This window comes from Sus scrofa, chromosome 1 (genome assembly GCF_054392235.1).
Source record: "Sus scrofa isolate SSC_HxYL_T2T_F1_AM1 chromosome 1, Sscrofa_HxYL_maternal_Yorkshire_Landrace_v2.0, whole genome shotgun sequence".
Classification (NCBI taxonomy): domain Eukaryota; kingdom Metazoa; phylum Chordata; class Mammalia; order Artiodactyla; family Suidae; genus Sus; species Sus scrofa.
This window is the reverse complement of record NC_139383.1, coordinates 100,767,885-100,787,400: the sequence shown is the minus strand read 5'-3', so window position 1 is coordinate 100,787,400 and position 19,516 is coordinate 100,767,885. Positions and strand designations below refer to the sequence as shown.

Below are 19,516 nucleotides of genomic sequence, written 5' to 3'. Positions count from 1 at the left end.
AAAAAACCAATGGGTCAATGAGGAAATCAAGAAGGAAATTAAAAACTATCTTGAAACAAATGATAATGAAGACACAACCTCTCAAAATCTATGGGATGCTGCAAAAGCAGTGCTCAGAGGGAAATTTATAGCAATCCAGGCCTTTCTCAAAAAAGAAGAAGGATCCCAAATTGACAACTTAACCCTCCACCTAAACGAATTAGAAAAAGAAGAACAAAGAAGTCCTAAAGTCAGCAGAAGGAAGGAAATTGTAAAGATCAAAGAAGAAATCAATAAAATAGAGACTCAAAAAACAATAGAGAAAATTAATAAAACCAAGAGCTGGTTCTTTGAAAAGGTGAACAAAATTGATAAACCCCTGGCCAGACTCACTAAAAAGAGGAGAGAAAGAACCCAAATCACCAAAATCATAAATGAAAAAGGAGAAATCACAACGGATACAGCAGAAATACAAAAAACCATAAGAGAAAACTATGAACAACTATATGGCAATAAGTTTGACAATCTGGAAGAAATGGACAATTTTCTAGAATCTTACAGCCTGCCAAAACTGAATCAAGCAGAAACAGACCAACTGAACAGACCAATCACCAGAAATGAAATTGAAGAGGTCATAAAATCACTCCCTACAAATAAAAGCCCAGGACCAGATGGCTTCACAGGTGAATTCTATCAAACATATAAAGAGGAATTGGTGCCCATCCTCCTTAAACTCTTTCAAAAGGTTGAAGAAGAAGGAATACTCCCAAAGACATTCTATGATGCCACCATCACCCTCATTCCAAAACCAGGCAGAGATACCACCAAAAAAGAAAACTATCGCCCAATATCATTGATGAATATAGATGCAACAATTCTCAACAAAATCTTAGCCAACCGAATCCAACAACATATCAAAAAAATTATACACCATGACCAGGTTGGGTTCATCCCAGGTTCACAAGGATGGTTCAACATACGCAAATCAATCAACATCATACACCACATTAACAAAAAAAAAGTCAAAAATCATATGATCATCTCAATAGATGCAGAAAAAGCATTTGACAAAGTTCAACATCCATTCATGATCAAGACCCTCGCCAAAGTGGGTATAGAGGGAACATTCCTGAATATAATCAAAGCCATTTATGATAAACCCACAGCAAATATAATCCTCAATGGGGAAAAACTGAAAGCCTTCTCACTCAAATCTGGAACAAGACAGGGATGCCCACTCTCACCACTGCTCTTCAACATCGTTTTGGAAGTCTTAGCCACAGCAATTAGACAAACAAAAGAAATAAAAGGCATCCATATAGGAAGAGAAGAGATCAAACTGTCACTGTATGCAGATGACATGATTCTATACCTAGAAAACCCTAAGGACTCAACCCCAAAACTCCTTGAACTGATTAATAAATTCAGCAAAGTGGCAGGATATAAGATTAACATTCAGAAGTCAGTTGCATTTCTGTATACCAGCAATGAAGCATTAGAAAAGGAATACAAAAATACGATACCTTTTAAAATTGTACCTCACAAAATCGAATACCTCGGAATACACCTAACCAAAGAGGTAAAGGACCTATATGCCGAGAACTATAAAACCTTAATCAAAGAAATCAAAGAAGATGTAAAAAAATGGAAAGATATTCCATGTTCATGGATTGGAAAAATCCATATTGTAAAAATGGCCATCCTACCCAAAGCAATCTACAGAGTCAATGCAATCCCTATCAAATTACCCATGACATTTTTCACAGAACTAGAACAAACAATCCAAACATTTATATGGAACCACAAAAGACCGAGAATCGCCAAAGCAATCCTGAGAAACAAAAACCAAGCAGGAGGCATCACTCTCCCAGACTTCAAGAAATACTACAAAGCCACAGTCATCAAAACAGTGTGGTACTGGTATCAAAACAGACAGACAGACCAATGGAACAGAAGAGAGAATCTGGAAATTAACCCTGACACCTATGGTCAATTAATCTTTGACAAGGGAGGCAAGAACATCAAATGGGAAAAGGAAAGTCTATTCAGCAAGCATTGCTGGGAAACCTGGACAGCTGTATGCAAAGCAATGAAACTAGAACACACCCTCACACCATGCACAAAAATAAACTCCAAATGGCTGAAAGACTTAAATATACGACAGGACACCATCAAACTCCTAGAAGAAAACATAGGCAAAACACTCTCTGACATCAACATCATGAATATTTTCTCAGGTCAGTCTCCCAAAGCAATAGAAATTAGAGCAAAAATAAACCCATGGGACCTCATCAAACTGAAAAGCTTTTGCACAGCAAAGGAAACCCCAAAGAAAACAAAAAGACAACTTACAGAATGGGAGAAAATAGTTTCAAATGATGCAACTGACAAGGGCTTAATCTCTAGAATATACAAGCAACTTATACAACTCAACAGCAAAAAAACCAATCCATCAATGGAAAAATGGGCAAAAGACCTGAATAGACATTTCTCCAAGGAAGATATACAGATGGCCAACAAACACATGAAAAAATGCTCAACATCGCTGATTATAAGAGAAATGCAAATCAAAACTACCATGAGATACCACCTCACACCAGTCAGAATGGCCATCATTCAGAAGTCCACAAATAACAAGTGCTGGAGGGGCTGTGGAGAAAAGGGAACCCTCCTGCACTGCTGGTGGGAATGTCAACTGGTACAGCCACTATGGAGAACAGTTTGGAGATACCTTAGAAATCTATACATAGAACTTCCATATGACCCTGCAATCCCACTCTTGGGCATCTATCCGGACAAAGCTCTACTTAAAAGAGACACATGCACCCGCATGTTCATTGCAGCACTATTCACAATAGCCAGGACATGGAAACAATCCAAATGTCCATCGACAGAGGATTGGATTCGGAAGAGGTGGTATATATACACGATGGAATACTACTCAGCCATAAAAAAGGATGACATCATGCCATTTGCAGCAACATGGATGGAACTAGAGAATCTCATACTGAGTGAAATGAGCCAGAAAGACAAAGACAAATACCATATGACATCACTTATAACTGGAATCTAATATCCAGCACAAATGAACATCTCCTCAGAAAAGAAAATCAATCATGGACTTGGAGAAGAGACTTGTGGTTGCCTGATGGGAGGGGGAGGGAGTGGGAGGGATCGGGAGCTTGGGCTTATCAGACACAACTTAGAATAGATTTACAAGGAGATCCCGCTGAATAGCATTGAGAACTATGTCTAGATACTCATGTTGCAACAGAAGAAATGGTGGGGGAAAAACTGTAATTGTAATGTATACATGTAAGGATAACCTGACCCCCTTGCTGTACAGTGGGATAATAAAATTAAAAAAAAAAAAAAAAAAAAAAAGAAGACAAGTGGGAATAATAATTAGATATAGGTAATAGGCATTGAATACTTAATATGTGCCAGGCATTATTAGCTTTATGACTGTACAAGCATTAGCTGAATTAATCTTCACAATTTCTGTGGGTTTTTAGTGTTATCTCCTTCATTTTATAGAAGAGAAACTGAAGCTAGTAGAGGTTAATTAATTTGCCTGATATGTATAGCTAATAAATTGTAAGGCCGAGGTTCAATTAGGCCAATCAATAATCTTTTGTTATCACATTGATTAGGAAAGAACTGTGACAAGCTTACACAATGCAATGGACTCTCTGAGTACAGCAGCATTCGTTCAACCAGTAATTCATTCATTCATTCATTCATCCATATAGTTAACAAATATTCAGAGGAAACACCATACTATAAATGCAGAGGTGTGTAAGAGAAAGTCAAAAGATGGTTTGTGTCCTTAAAGTGTTTTGGTTTTGTGGGGGAGGGGAGCCATGCAAGTTGTAAAATCAGGTTTTAGATTATCAAGAATTAGTGAAAGTCATGTTGGAAAGTGAAAGGTAGTAGAGCTTATACTACTCAAATAGCTATAATGCAAGGGGCATGGTGATTTTTAGGTCAATAGGTGTTTACGAAGAACTATTAACATCTTAGGTTTTTGGGAAAATGCTAACTTTGACCAGTGAGCAAAGTCAGATATACACCTGGCCCTTAGGAAGCTGACAACCCTGGGTATAATATAACAATGAATCAGTCATACATGTAATGTTGAAATTATAGTTGTGGACAGTTCTATAAAGTTATAGGATGTTGTGAGAACATACACTAAGAGGATAGGACTTCAAGAGATCAGTCAAGGAGGCACTGAAAATGCAGAAGCATAAATACAACTAAATTCCAACAAGGCAAAAACTGAAACTGACAATCAGAAAATTTTTTTAAAAAGACAGAGAAATAACAAATAAAATGGTAGTACCACTATCTGTATAACCAAATTAAATGAAGTCAGAAAATGAAATACTTTTAAGTACTGAAAACAATTATCTGTCTGTTTACATTCACACCCAAATAAATTCTTCTTTGAGGATGAAAGTTAAGACAAGAAATTCTCAGACAAATGAAAACAGAAAAACTCTCACTGAAGGAACTGATTAAGGGTTCGTATCACACAGAAGAAAACTAAATCATGAATGAGGCTTGGGTGCAAAGATTGCAGTGAGAGAATCACTGAGAAGTTCACCAAAGTTAAAGGAACAGTGATATTGGATAATATTAAGTATAAGCATAATTGTAATTATATATAATATATAATATCTAAAGTTCATGATTAAATAATAATTTATTATGAATGATTTATTCTAAAGTTACAAATGACAGCATATAAATTAGAAGCAGGATATAACTAGATTAAAAATATTCTAAATTTCTTTTATTATTTCATAGCAAAGTAGACTTACCAATTAACAGAGAGTTGAGTATGAATATTAAAATTTAAGGGAATTTATTAAAATCAAATATGTAATAATCAAAGAGGAAGTAAAAAGAAAAGAAACTTAGAAAATGCAATTTAATTTAGAGTAGGTAATGGGTAAAAAGGCATAGGAAAAAATTTGTAGAAAGCACAAAATACACTGTTAGGAAGTATTCTATTCCTAAGTATCAATACTCACAGTAAAATAAGAAACTCCATGATTAAAAGGACTCGGGGCCTGAAAATAAAAGTGTGTTGTTCATAGGGAAATAAGTCAAATAAATGAAAAAAAATACTGTAAAATATCATTATAAGCGGAATCTGAAAAGTCAAAAAAAATAGTAACTTTAAAAAAGAAATAGATTTGCAGATACAGAGAAGAAACTAGCGGTTACCAGTGGGGAGAAGGAAGGGGGAGGGACAAGATAGGTTTAGAGAATTAACAGGTACAAACTACTGGTAATAAAATAAATGAGTTACAAGGTATATTGTATGCCACAAGGATATAGCCAATATTTAATAATGACTATAAATGGAGTATAACTTTAAAAATTGTGAATCACTGTGTTATACACCTGAAACTTATATAATATTGTCAATCAACTATACTTAAATTTAACAAAGGGTAGAAATGCATATAACAGGTGCCAACTAACCAAAAACAACTAAAAAATACTGCTGAAGATCTACAAATATCAGGAAAGACTTTTAGATTTTAAGCATCAGAGACGGGATAGAAACTATAAATGATAAAAGGAATAATATTATTTCAGTACCTGACCTGATATAATAATATAGCCTCAATGCTTAAAGAAAAAAATTACAAAAAGAAAGACACGAATCTACAAACATTTCTCTCAGGTTTTATACATGAAACAATAAAATATTTTTAGAGATACTGAAGATCTGAAAAAAGAACAACAACAACAAAAAAAATCAAGTAGATTGATGTAATTGAGCCCTGCTCTGCTCAACTTCCATCTCTTTTCAGAGCTTTCCACCAACACAGGCTTCTCCATCTTAAATGGCTCAGGAGAAGATGTCAAAGACGACAAAAAGGGTTCCATGACATGGAAGGGTGTGCAATATCTGAGTTTCTAAAATATCTGAAACAAAAGTGATGTCGTGTGAAGACATAAATGATTAATTATGCTTATACTAGTGGTCTTTATACTAGTTTACATGTTTGGCTATGTATTGGAAAGAGTTCATAACCAAAAATAAACAAAAGCTGAAACCACAAAATCAATTTTAAGACATGGAAACACATTGATTAGAAAAAAATTAAAAGAAAGCATTTGGAGCTCCTTCTGTGGCATGGGAGTTAAGAACATAGCATTGTCACAGCTGTGGCATAGGTTGCAGCTGCAGCTCAGATTCCATCCTTGGTGCAGGAATTTCCATATGTCGAGGGTATGGCTGAAAAAAAGAGAGAAAAAAAAAAGAAACAATTAAAAAATAATTCAGGAGTTCTCTTTGCAGCTCAGTGGGTTAAAAACCTTTCAGTGTCCATGAGGACTTGGGTTCAATCCCTGGCCTTGCTCAGTGGGCAAAAGATCTGGGGTTGTCACAAGCTGTGGCATAGGTCACAGCTGAGGCTTGGATCCAATGTTGCTGTGGCTGTGCTGTGGGCCTCGGCAGCAGCTCTGATTTGAATATGATCTTGGGACCTTCCATATGCTGCAGGAGCAGCCATAAAAAAAGAAAAAAATTAAAAATTAAAATTAAAAAATGCAAAGGAAGTTTGGAATTTTCATCAAAACCCTTCTTGGAGTAATAACCTGAGATTCCTCAGGATTTTCATTTTTATATAACTTGACTACAATGAAAAAAAACCAAAATAATTCATGTTATAGTTGAGAAGCTTCTGGAAAATAGTTTGAGAATCATTAAAACCTGAAAATCTAAATTGTCAATGCTGTAGCATTATTTGATAATTCCCTGTTTTATAACTCGGTACACATATGAGTACTCTGGATAGAATTACCTGTCATTTACTGGTTTTATAGAGCAATCATAATACTTTCTGGACTTATCTTTGAATTTCTATGTGGTATTTCTTTTATTTGACTGAGACAACATGAGCTAATGATTGGACACATTCATCTAAATCTCACAGGCAAATTACAAATGACAAAGTAATACCCAGTGACAAAAGGTGATTTTTTAATTTAACGTGCTCACATATTGTTCAGGGTATAGATATGTTACATAATTGTGATCAAAGTGTTTACCCTATATGACAAACAATTTCCTTTGAAACATTCTCCTTATTGCTCCTTTAACATCTTTGTTCCGAAGGCTATAGATCAAAGGGTTTACCATGGGACTCACAAAGATGTAGAAAACAGCTACAATTTCCCCTTATTCTACAGATGCCTCAGAAGGAGGTCTCAGATACATGCAGAACAGTGTCCCATAAAACACAGTGACAGCCGTCAGGTGGGACCCACAGGTGGAGAAAGCCTTGTGCTCCCCTAACAGAGTGGATACGCAGAATGGCTGTGAAAATAAAAATGTAGGGGATGAGGATGATGGTGAGAGAACAGGTGAGGTTGAAACCAGCCACCACAAACATGGCAGTCTCTTTGACATACATATCTGAGCAGGCCAGGACTAAGAGAGGTGGGTCAGCACAGTAGAAGTGGCTGATTTCATTGGGTCCACAGAAGGAGAGGCGGAGCATCAGGATGGTCTGTGCTAGACCATTGGCAAAGCCGTAAATGTAAGGAGTAGCAACAAGAGCGAGGCAGACACTTTGGGACATTTTGCTCCCATAGAGCAAGGGTTTGCCAATGGCCATGTAGCGGTCATAAGCCATCACTGTGAGCAAATAATAATCTGTGATCACCAGGGCAATGATAAAGTGGAACTGTATGAAGCAACCAAGAAAGGAAATGGTTTTTCTCTTGGATAAGAAATGAACCAGCATCTGAGGAGTGACAGTAGTGGTGTAACAGAGATCTACAAAGGCAAGGTGGCTGAGGAAGAAGTACATCGGAGTATGAAGTTTTGAGTCACTTCTGATTAATAAAATCATGCTGACATTGCCGATTACTGTGATAAGGTAGATGACGAGGAATACCACAAAAAGGAGAGGCTGCAACTCAGGTCGATCTGTCAGTCCCAGGAGAATAAACTCAGTCACCGCTGTGTAGTTGTTACTTAGAGTCAAATGAGGTCTAAAGTAGAGGAAATAAACATCGCATTTGTCTTTTGTTATTTTGCTGCTACGCACATCATGTCATCTAATACATACTGTCCTCAAACTTGTAAATATGTGTGGCATCAAAAAATAGCCTAGGGGTCTCCACTGTGGCTTGTTGGGTTAAGAATCCGACTGCAGCAGCTCAGGTTGCTGCAGAGATGTGAGTTAGATCCTGGCCCTGGGAAGTGGGTTAAAGGATCTGGTATGGGGGCAGCTGCATTTTAGGTCAAAGCTGCGGCTCACACTCAGTTCCTGGTCTAAGACCTTCCATATGCTGCTGATACAGCCATTAAAAAAAGGGGAAAGAAAAAAAAGGAAAGATAAAAGAAACTAGTAAGCATGTAATTGATGTTCAATATCTAAATTAATATATAGCTCCTTTATATAAAAGAAGTTATAGTTTTAAATGCTTTTCTGCAAATCTTTCCATATTTGAAAAGGCTTTATCTTTTCTGCAAATACCACTATTGTAAATTGATTACTTAGGGTCCCCTTAAACATTGCTTTTCTTCGAAATTATGATCCTTTGTTTTTCAATATACCTTTTGCTGTAGTATCTAAAGCATAGGTCATTGAAGCTCTGGTGCTTTCACAGCTGAATAAAATAAAAGGAAGTTGAACTGACATGTGACACAGATCCTTATAGAAACAGGGTCTGTCTACCTGCCCTTTTAAAATCAAGATCATTTTCAAGCAGGTCCCTCATCCTGTACTGCAAACACCTTTTCACCACACTTATCTATCTCAATGGCCCTCATATACCAAATCTTACTTAAATTTTTAGACTCAGCTCAGGAGAGGGTTGGGTTTGTATAATATAGAGAATTGTTAGGGTCAAAGCTTGGTACATGGGACACAAAAATCAATGTTTTTTGTATAAAAATAAACATGTAGTACATAAACAATACATAATATATATGTGTGTAGGTATATACTTACACATTTTCAAGGTATTACATTTTCAAGGGGGGATACTGATTAGGGGAAAAAATAAAGTATTAAAAGTCTCCCTGGTTGAGTAGCTGACAATTATTTAAAAAAAGATTGACATATATATCCCCAAATCCTAATGACTATCCTTGTAAATCTACCTCAAGTTAATTCATGCAAAACATAACCTGAATTAAAGTTCTTTAAAACATGTAAAATATCATATTGATAATAATAATCTCATTACCCATACAACTGAGGCAGTATATAAGAAATCATATAGAGTCTATCTCCCAACATTTGTGCAGTATAAAAATGACCATGAAGACCATCATGGAAAAAAATCTGTATTTTCCTTCAATAGTCAATAACCAGCTATGTCAATGTTATACTGACTCTTGTTAATAGCTGTAGTGCCTAAATGGACATAGGTCACTTTGTAAGGCATTTGTTAATTGTTTTGCTTTTTTTGCTTTCGGTTTTTAGGGCTGCACCCATGGCACATGGAGATTCCCAGGCTAAGGGCCCAATCAGAGCTCTAGCTGCTGGCCTATGCCACAGCCACAGCAATGCAGGATCCGAGCAGTGTCTGCAGCCTATACCACAGCTCATGGCAATGCCAGATCCTTAACCCACTGAGTGAGGCCAAGGATCGAACAGGCAACCACATGGTTACTAGTTGGATCCATTTCTGCTGTGCCACAGTGGGAACTCCTGTAAGTCCTTTGTAAATGAATCACTCCAGCTTTCTTACCCCTTTGCATTATCTCATTCTGCACTTGAGGACTTTGGACTTACTAACCAGGGTGACAAAATGCAAGACAAATCACTTAAATCAATGAAATCATAATCGTTCTCTGGTTTTCTAAGTTCATAACATTATAATTGTCATAGTAAGTAAACATTCTTTTGGTTCTAGGGGTGTATTTTTAACATCTCTAATTATTAAATCATTAATAAAGAGTCAAAATAATTAATATATTCACCCATTTTCACTGTGAGGAATGAAGCAGTGCAAACAATGAACACAATAGATCATTTAATGGAGTACTTTATGGTAATAACCTTACCTGATAAAATAGAACACAATGTCCTACGTTACTGAGCAAAGAAAGCTGAGAAAGCATTAGTAAGTGGAGAGAAGTGGCTCATGGGACAAACAGGCTTTGCATCCTTAAAGATCACCTTCACCTTGAGGCTCTGTCAGGTAGCCTTTCATCTACTTCTTTTTCCATTATGATCCTACTTCACTGTATAGTTAAAAATATTTGTACTCTGAGAAGAATGGCAGAATTTAAATCAAGACATTTGCTAATTCACCAGAATGTGTTTTGGACCATAATTTTATTCATATTAATTAAAATGTTATCTCTAATTTCAAAATATGTTTTAACAATTACTAATCCTACCTATGAAAGAAGAGTGATCTCCCAATGACAGTACGGATATGAAGAAACTCGAGTTTATAACAGATTTGTCACAGAGGGACCAACTCCTTATGGTTCAATTATTTCTAGCAGAATGTCATTCAGACTATAAGCAACCATTATAATTTTTTTGTTTTAAAACTTAGGCTCACCGAGGACATGATTTTTTGTCACTCCCCAGTGTCATCAAGGAAGCAAATCTCCTGAAGTGATGAAACAGTGGGATTCCCTCTTTATTTTAATGTCTGATAATTTGAGACTTGACTTGGGATATAGTAAGTTATCTTATTTACCACAAACAAGATAGAAAACTGCACGGTATACAGAATAAGTTTTGGAGTGTGGAAAACCATTGGAATATCAATTAACAATTCTAGAATTTGAGCTAATTATTTCCTGATTCTGAGTCTTGTTCTTTACATTTTGAATATTATCTTTATATCCACAAAGGGAACCTTGTAGATATAGCGATAATATAAATGTGCTGGTGATTATTCCTTTATCAGCCTTCCCCACCCAAACTTGTTGTCTTTTCTTTTCTACTTTGCTTTCTCTACCTGGAATTTCATCCTTGGATTCCATCAATAGAGCTCTTTTGGTGCCTACTTTCCATCTAACTTTGGACCTTGGGAGAAACCAGGAGCATGTCAGAAGTAGGAGGAAGAAAATAGTAGCCCAATTTGGTTTTGTATTTTCCCCCAGTTTCACAAGGAAAACTGCTCTGAGTAACGTTCTCCCTGGTTCTAGCTCTCACTGGATTCCTGATAGTAGCCTCTGGCTGCTTTGGGACTAAGGATGGAAATTCCTTTCTGCAATTAGCCTCCAAGTGCTTCAGCTTCTCGACTGATTTTCCTTTACTTGTAGTCTGTCTTTTCATTAAATACTCTTCAGTTAAATATTCTGAGTAGATTTTTTTAAGGACGTGTCCTGACTCATGCTAGATTGACACACAGTAGTTATTCAATAAATGTCACAGTGGAAATTATAGAAGTAAGAATAATTATTCATTTTGTTAAAAGTTTAAAGATTTGAGATATTCCTGGCTTCACCATTGTTGGAGGTCCAAAGGGCCATTGAATCACCCTTCTTCTGGATGCTGGATCAAGTAAAGACTATACAAAGGATGCTCTGTTGCAGGTGAAATTGGATTCGAGGATGCAGCTTAGGCATGATTTTCTGTCCCTTTTCTCTGAACTGACCTCACCCAGGCATAGAAGAGCTACAAGAAAATTTGCTCCCCTCTTCCCTTTCCAGAGCTACAACTAGTCAGCATGTTCCACTGAGATGAGACATGTACATCAATCACATACAGAGGAAGAGAATGTTTTGTATTGACAGCTAGGCAGCTGCAAGGATCTTTTTCATACTCTCGCTAATCTCCATTCACCCTACTAAGGTTGATTTGGTGGTGTATATGGAGAAGAATCTGAAGTTCTCCAAAATTTTCCCCCTAAAGTCATTTAAAACCCTCTGCATTAATCCTTTTTATCATATTTTACACCCTCTTTCATCTGTGTACACATTCCAGAAATTTCTGTCATCCATGATTTCTCCCCTTTCATTCCCACTACCTCCCTTAACCAAATATTACCTTCTTGACTTTTTAACTATCTTAAAGGTCCAATTTTTCTACATGAGGAAGAAGGAAGAGGAGGAGGATGAAGAGGAGGAGAGAAGGAGGAAAGAAAAGAATTCTTGCTATTGAAAAGAACTTCAAAGAAATTTGCAACAATAGTTGAAAAGTTTGGGGAGACCCCTTTTCTCGATTTGGGGTTTTGTTTGTTTATTTTATTTTGTTTTTTGGCCACAGTAAGCAGCAGCAGCTTGATGTGGGATCAGGGTTTGAACTTGACCAGCAACAGTAAAAGCATTGAGTCATAACCACTAGATTGCCAGGGAACTCCCTGGGAGATGTCTTCTCTTAAAAGCTAAAAACAAGTTTTATTAATTTATTTCTCATATAAAAATTTCAACTTTAGGGAAGTGCTATGACTTGGAGTTGCATGATGCAAGAAAAACAAGTAATGATTCTGACCACATTTTATCTCATCCTGTACTATCACACTATTAACCTAGTTCCAGACTCCATCCTTTTAGCTTGGAATATCTGCACAATATATACACTTTACATATATATTTTATATATATATATACACACACACACATATAATGCATATGCATGTGTATATACATGTGTGTATATATAGTGTGTATTTATGTATAATGAAGACACACACACAATTCAGCAATTTTGAAAATTGGCTGAAACATAAATACCCATTAAACATCTAAACCCATGTGATGTGAATTGTTTGCAGAATCAGCCCAGAAATATCTAAAAGAATAATTTATCTTGAAACCTAGCTCTACATCCTTGGAAAAAAATGTCTGATTTCTCCAATATTCAGGGTTTTCATCTCTATGAAATAAATTATAATATCTCTAGCACAGAGATATCATAGTATTAAAGAAGCTTTAATTTTCCTTGATAATAAATATGTATATCTATTTTAATACATTCGTCACACTAGATTCTGGGATCTAATAAATATCCAACAGAAGGTAGTAACTGTCAAACTGAGAGCTGCAAATGTATGCACTTTACAACCATAAAATATAAATAAATTGTGAAAAGGCAGCTTTATAAATTCTCTGTAACTGCTTTCGTCTTCCACAGGAGTCCCAGTCACCTGAGCAGAGATATGATAAAACAAGTTTTTAAAGTATGTTTTTTATAGTGAATCTACTATAAAACTAATTGTATTTGTTCAACCTGAATTTTAAAAAGTCAGAGAGAATTGCAGCTACCAAAGGCATTTGTACAGAGTATATAATGTTGAAGTTAATTGTAAAAAACGTCCATGAGGTCATTGTGGTATATCAATGATCATAACATTAATGAGCAAATTCAAATTTTATAATGAACCCGAAATATCATCTTAAGGGAAGAAATACAATTTCTTAACTACACATTAAAATGTAATTTCTGGAGTTCCTGTCATGGCTCAGTGGTTAATGAACCCAACTAGTGTCCATGAGGATGCCAGTTCAATCCCTGGCCTCGCTCAGTGGGTTAAGGATCTGCCATTGCCGTGAGCTGTGGTGTCAGTCACAGATGAGGTGCAGATCCCATGTTGCTGTGGCTGTGGTGTAGGCTGGAAGCTGTAGCTCCCATTTGACCCCTAGTCTGGAAACCTCCATATCCTGCGAGTGCGGCCCTAAAAAAAAAATAAATAAATAAATAAATAAATAAATGTCATTTCTTCTAACCAATATATTTAATGAAGAATTTGACAATAACATGTATTTAGGAATAAATGTCATAAAACATGAGAGAATAATATTATAGGATAGTTTTACCCATGTCAATAAACCAACTCAACAGAAAAACATTTTCAGAATGACAAATTAAAGAACTTATACGGCCTTTTCTCCCCCTAATCAGTAGGGTCTTTGCCCACCTGATAAATAAAGTGCTTTTATGTGCTTTTATTTATTCATTCTTTGCATGTTTATGGCAACATATATACATATATATATAATGTATATATATATACACACACAATATTTATCTCAAATTTTTAGAAAAATATATAATATATATATATAGTATATTTATCTCATCTTTTCAGAAAAATGTTAATGACCAATAGCTTTAATCATCATATTAGGTAAGTTGTTATGTAAGATATAATTACATGTAGACTTGTGAAGAATGGTTTTCCTTAAAAGAGGAATTTTGGACTTAGAACAGTCAATTATTTCAATAAAGTCTTAGTTGATCTTTCTTTTAGGTAAATGCTCAATCCTCATAGTTTAATGCTTTTCCCCCTCATATGACTCATGAGGCCTCCCAGCATGGGGAAGAGAAGCTTTGATCTGCATCTATTATTTGTCTGCTTCTTTCTAGTATTTTTTGGCCTCTCACCTGCATGGATACTCTGCTTTGCTGCTATCCACCAGCACAAATGTGTCTTGGGGTTGTTACTCTCTCTGCTGGACAGAGCCTGCTAATTTTCTCTGCTGGCCCAGCTGCAGCTTGGCTCTTGAGGGAATTAGTGACTCTGTTTAGGGTCTTTATATTTACTGGGACCTGGTCTAGGAAGTCTACTGTACAGTATTCCAATTCTCTGGTGCAACATGTCTTCATCATCAAATTTTAGCTGTTTTCATATTTCTCGATTAGGACGATTAGGAAGACACTGGAAATTTGGGAACCAGGTTACTGGTTATACCTCAAGGAAACTAAAGTTACTGTAGGAGCATTAACTCAAGTCCAAGTATGAACTGCTTAAGTAAGCTGAGCCCAAAGTTTACTTTGCTTTGACTGTCCAACCAAATGACTCAAGGCCAGAGTCTATAGCAAGGAGACTGGGATACCCAGCCTCAGACAGATCCCCTACACCCTTGAATAACCTTTTGCTATTTTTCTATTGATTGTTAGTATTTCCATGCTGAAAGGCATGGCTTAGAGCTCTTTAATTTTTTTCTGTCATAATCAACATTTTTTTAAATGTCAAGCATAAAAGGTGAATGGAGTTTGGATAAGAAAGATTGGTTTAATCATATAGAAGATGTAAGACTATCATCCTATTTTCGTTGTTATCTGTAATAATATTCTTATAAACCTAGCCAGAAATACTAGGATTTGACTCTGATTTCAAATACTAGTGTAGACAAGACCCTAAAAGGAAATAGTATATGAGTTAATAGTTATCAAGGATCATAAACTAAACAAGTGTTCCAAGCTAATACGTCTACTTGAACTAATTTCATGTAAACTAACTGTTCATTAGATCTGAGAGTCTAAAAGCTGATTCCCCTGCAACTTGCACTTTAGTTCATGAGATGAAATTACCTTATATTACCAGTGAAAATGAGGTAAAGTACAGTTTACATGAAAAACCACTAATTCGCAACACTCTATCATCACCGTTTGGTGTTTATTCAATAAGTCTTCACTACATTTTACCCATGAACCCAAATATTTACAGATTGCAACTGGAGAAATCAAATGAATTGACATGAAGTTTGTCCTCAGATACTTACTGTCCTTAAAAGAAATAGAAAAGTTATAAAAGGAGACAAGGATTGTGAAAGAGGCAGAGAAACAGCCATGGGGATTCAGAAGACAGAAAGTTATTCCAGCTGAGGATAAGATAAGCAAATCTTTTATTACAAAGAGATAAGATAAGAGATCTTTTATTACAAAGAATGTGGGAATGTAGTTTCAGCTGCCTTAGAACTACTCCCAATGTCAAAATTGGTACTATGTGCTTTTACGTTTACTAAAAGACACTGTGAGCTTCTAATGATCAACCCATACATTAAGATCCTGTTTATTAGTATGTGACTTTTGTAACCACCTCCAGAGGGAGTTCTAATAACATCCTCTAGGTAACTTCTTGGTGAATGCTTCAGGGATGAGCCTCGCCCCACTCCCCTCCCCAGTTAGCCCTTCAGGTGTAAATCCTCCTATTTGGGGACCTCTAAGGAACCTAAGAAACCACCATTCCTTCACAGGTAAGTCTGACATTTCTGAAAACCAAGAATTCATAAGAAATATTATTTGATTTCTTACTATTTCCTCTTTCAAACATAAAAATGCAATTAGTAGTGACTCTAAAAATGCCACATTAAGACCAAGCAGCAGACAGACAGACCCCAGACTTTTTCTGTCAAAGACAGCAGGTGACTTGTGATGTATTAAGAGGTCAGACAGGCCTTACAACCACCCCTGACTTTACTTACAGGTTCATTTCACAATATAGTTAAGATTTAGAGTAATTTATGGAGTGTTAGCTAATTTTTGGAATTTAAAAAGTCCAAATATCGTACTTCCCTTCTAACATGTTTTCCTTCTTCAATCCTAGCCTCTTAGAATTTGGCACAAGACAATATACTCCCACTCCATATGTTCTTAATGATTTCAAACACTTATTTTTTGAGAGGAAAGTGTAAAGGGATTTGGGTAAATGAGCATTAGGTTAAAGGTGAGAAAGAATAAAACAAATGAAACAAATGTCTTCTTCATTTGAAAGAATTTCTCAGGTTTTTCCAATTTAGTTTTGCATTGAAATATGATAGCTTTGGTGTATTCAGAATCATCAAAACAGGTTTACAGTGTTTTATTCAAGGGGAATATACTTTTCTCTACCGTATTTGTGTTCCTTCCAACACTGCTGTGAATTTTATTTAAATTTCAGCTGAATCATCCTGTTTGACCAATGTTCTTAGAAAAGACCTTATAGAGATTAAAAAAAAATTGGTTTTCTTCCCCCTGCATTGTTCATGAAACTTGTTTTGTGTGGAGGGGGGGGTTTGTTTGTTTGTTTGTTTGTTTTTTTCGCTGCACCTATGGCATGTGAAAGTTTCTAGGCCAGGGACCCCAGCCACGAAAGTGACAATGCTCAACTCCTAACCCAGTGAGCCACCAGGGAACTCCATGCATGGATCTTTAATTTTGAATTCTTACCTATGCTAAGTATAATGGTGATTCTTTTCAATAGTTCTACTATTTGAACTGTAATGATTTTATACATTTAACTGTTATCTTCTTTTGGAATATCTTTATCACTCTCATTTTCTCACACACCTTCCTTGTGGAATGAAGAGGATCTCAACAATTTGGAATGAAGCCATATGGTGGAGATCCATGGCATCAAGGGCTGTGATATTTAATGGGGGGGACTGAAAAATTCTCAGACACCGTTCAGCACAAGCAATGTGCATTGGTATTTTTACAACTCTGAATACTTTAGTGAGAATGAGAACAATAAATCTTTCACTTCCACTCCTTCACTTCAGCTCCTAACTTGAAACATAACTACACTAAATCTTTTCAAAAATGGTGTTTCTGCATGTGAATCCCAGAACTAAGCCCGCAACCACATGTAATTAATAATAAAAGGGTGTTATCCTTGATACGGTTTCTTCCTTTTCCTTCTATTTCCTGAATATGAGAAAACTTAAGATGAAATTACAGAGTCTCTCAGGAAGATATTTTCTTTCCCAGCTTCCTAAAACCTAAAGAATGTTACAAGGGCTGAAATCATAGAATGGGATTTTTTCCTTCATTATAGTTAATTAACAGAGTTCCTGTTTTGGCTCAGTATGTTAAGAACACAACTAGTATCCATGAGGATATGGGTACTATCCTTGGCCCTCCTCAGTGGGTCATAGACATGGCTCAGATCTGGCATTGCTGTGGTTATGGCATAGGCTGGCAACTGTAGCTCTATTCAGTCCCTAACCTGGGAACTTCTTTATGCCATGGGCCATGGGCAACCCTACAAGGAAAAAAAGAGTTAATCAACAAGTGTCTGTATACCATTGATGATGATAATTCTATATTAGGGGGTTTAGTGCAATGCCTCAGAATTCACTGAAAAGGGATGGTGTAAGTTATCATAGGGTAAAATTATATGACTCCTTTTATTTAGATTAAGTATATCATCTCAATTGTTTTACTAAATTCTTCAGCCCTGGCTGTGCATTAAAACTTGTTAAAGATACACCAACTTGTGTACCCACCTCGGTTGAGCTGGGTCCCAAGGATCAGTGATTTTAGAAGCTCCACACCTGATTCCAATGTGAAGACAGTGTCTGTAACCACTGATCTGAGTCTTAGATATATGAATATATTACTTTAATAAAGCTATAGAATTATCTGTTTAAAAATGTGATCTTTCTATGGCCTCCTACCCTTGCAAAATTTGCTATAGAGATAACTATAACTCATTTCAGTCAACTTCCACCTGTTCCCAAAAGACCACCCTGCCATTTTTAACTGTCAGTTATCAAGGGTTTAAATCAGGAATCATTATCACTAGATTGCATTATTATAACCACGCCTTAATTGTGCTTCCTTCCTGTACATTGTTTCCATGACATCTGTAGTTGTTTTTGGTAACTCCATCTCTCTTACATCATGGAGGTAAGAGATCTACAAGCCATGGAAAATTAATTAATGTATGTAAGTGGAAAAGTTACCTCACTAGTTCATCCATTTACTTAAGAGATAGATGCTGCTTATTGACCATAATTAAGCATTTTCTCATATTCTGGGGCTATACCACACAAAAAATTCCTGCCCGTATGTGGCTCACATTCCAAGGATGGGAGGGACGGACAATAATACATGAAACTAACAGTTATTTGTATGAATAAGTAATAATCTCAGAAGCAATAAATGATATGAGAAAAAATATGGATTACAATTCAACTGTTTTGGGGATGGAGTAACTGAGACAAGAGACCAGGCAATGCCTTTCAGTGTATATGTTATTAGAAGTGAGATGTAAATGAAATGATGAAATGAGTCACTTATGGGTCCCAGGGAAGAACAGTCTAGGTGGAAGGAACAGTATGTGCAAAGGCCCTGAAGCAAGAATGTGGTCAGAATGTTCAAGATACAGCTTGGGATGGACCATGGTGGAAGATATAAGAAAGGGAATGCACACACATATCCCTTTCATGTGTATACAGACACACACACACACAGGCACATATGTATACACATATATATGTATACATGTATGACTTGGTCACTTTTCTGTACGGTAGAAATTGAGACAACATTGTAAATCAACTATAGTTTGATTTTTTTAAAAAATGAAATAAACAGCATAAAGGTCAATATGGCAGGAGAAAAGGACTAAAGAGAAAGTCGTGGAAGAGTCTGAAAGACATTACACAAGTCCCTCTATACTCTGGTAAGAAGTCTAGTGAAAAGTCTTGGACCACTTTACCAGATCAGTAGCATGATATTTTTATGTTCATAAAAGATCAGTGGCTTGTGTGGGAGGGTAAAAGCTTTCAACTGTGGATGAGGGAAAGTTATTAAGTAGCTTAAGTAAGAGCTAATTTTACTGTAGACCTGACAGGTAAGGAGAAAATGCTGCCAAGATGTTTTAAGATTCAGTACAAAATGTGTTAAAGGTAGAGCAGATGAGACTTTCTGATAGTTTATTTATTTATAAGGTGTGAAGTCAAAGGTATGAGATTAACTGAAATGTGAATCTAATATATAGCAGGTATTAGGGTAAGAAATAACCCAGATTACCAGTTGTTGACATAGAACATGGAGATGGGATGGAGAACATCAAAGGACTGGGAGAAGTTTATTGCTAC

General features: G+C 36.1%; 1 pseudogene; it reads right to left on the bottom strand.

Moving 5' to 3' along the window:
• Positions 1–7,054: 7,054 nt before the first annotated feature.
• On the bottom strand, positions 7,055–10,192 carry LOC146406217 (olfactory receptor 5M5-like; annotated as a pseudogene).
• Positions 10,193–19,516: the final 9,324 nt, after the last annotated feature.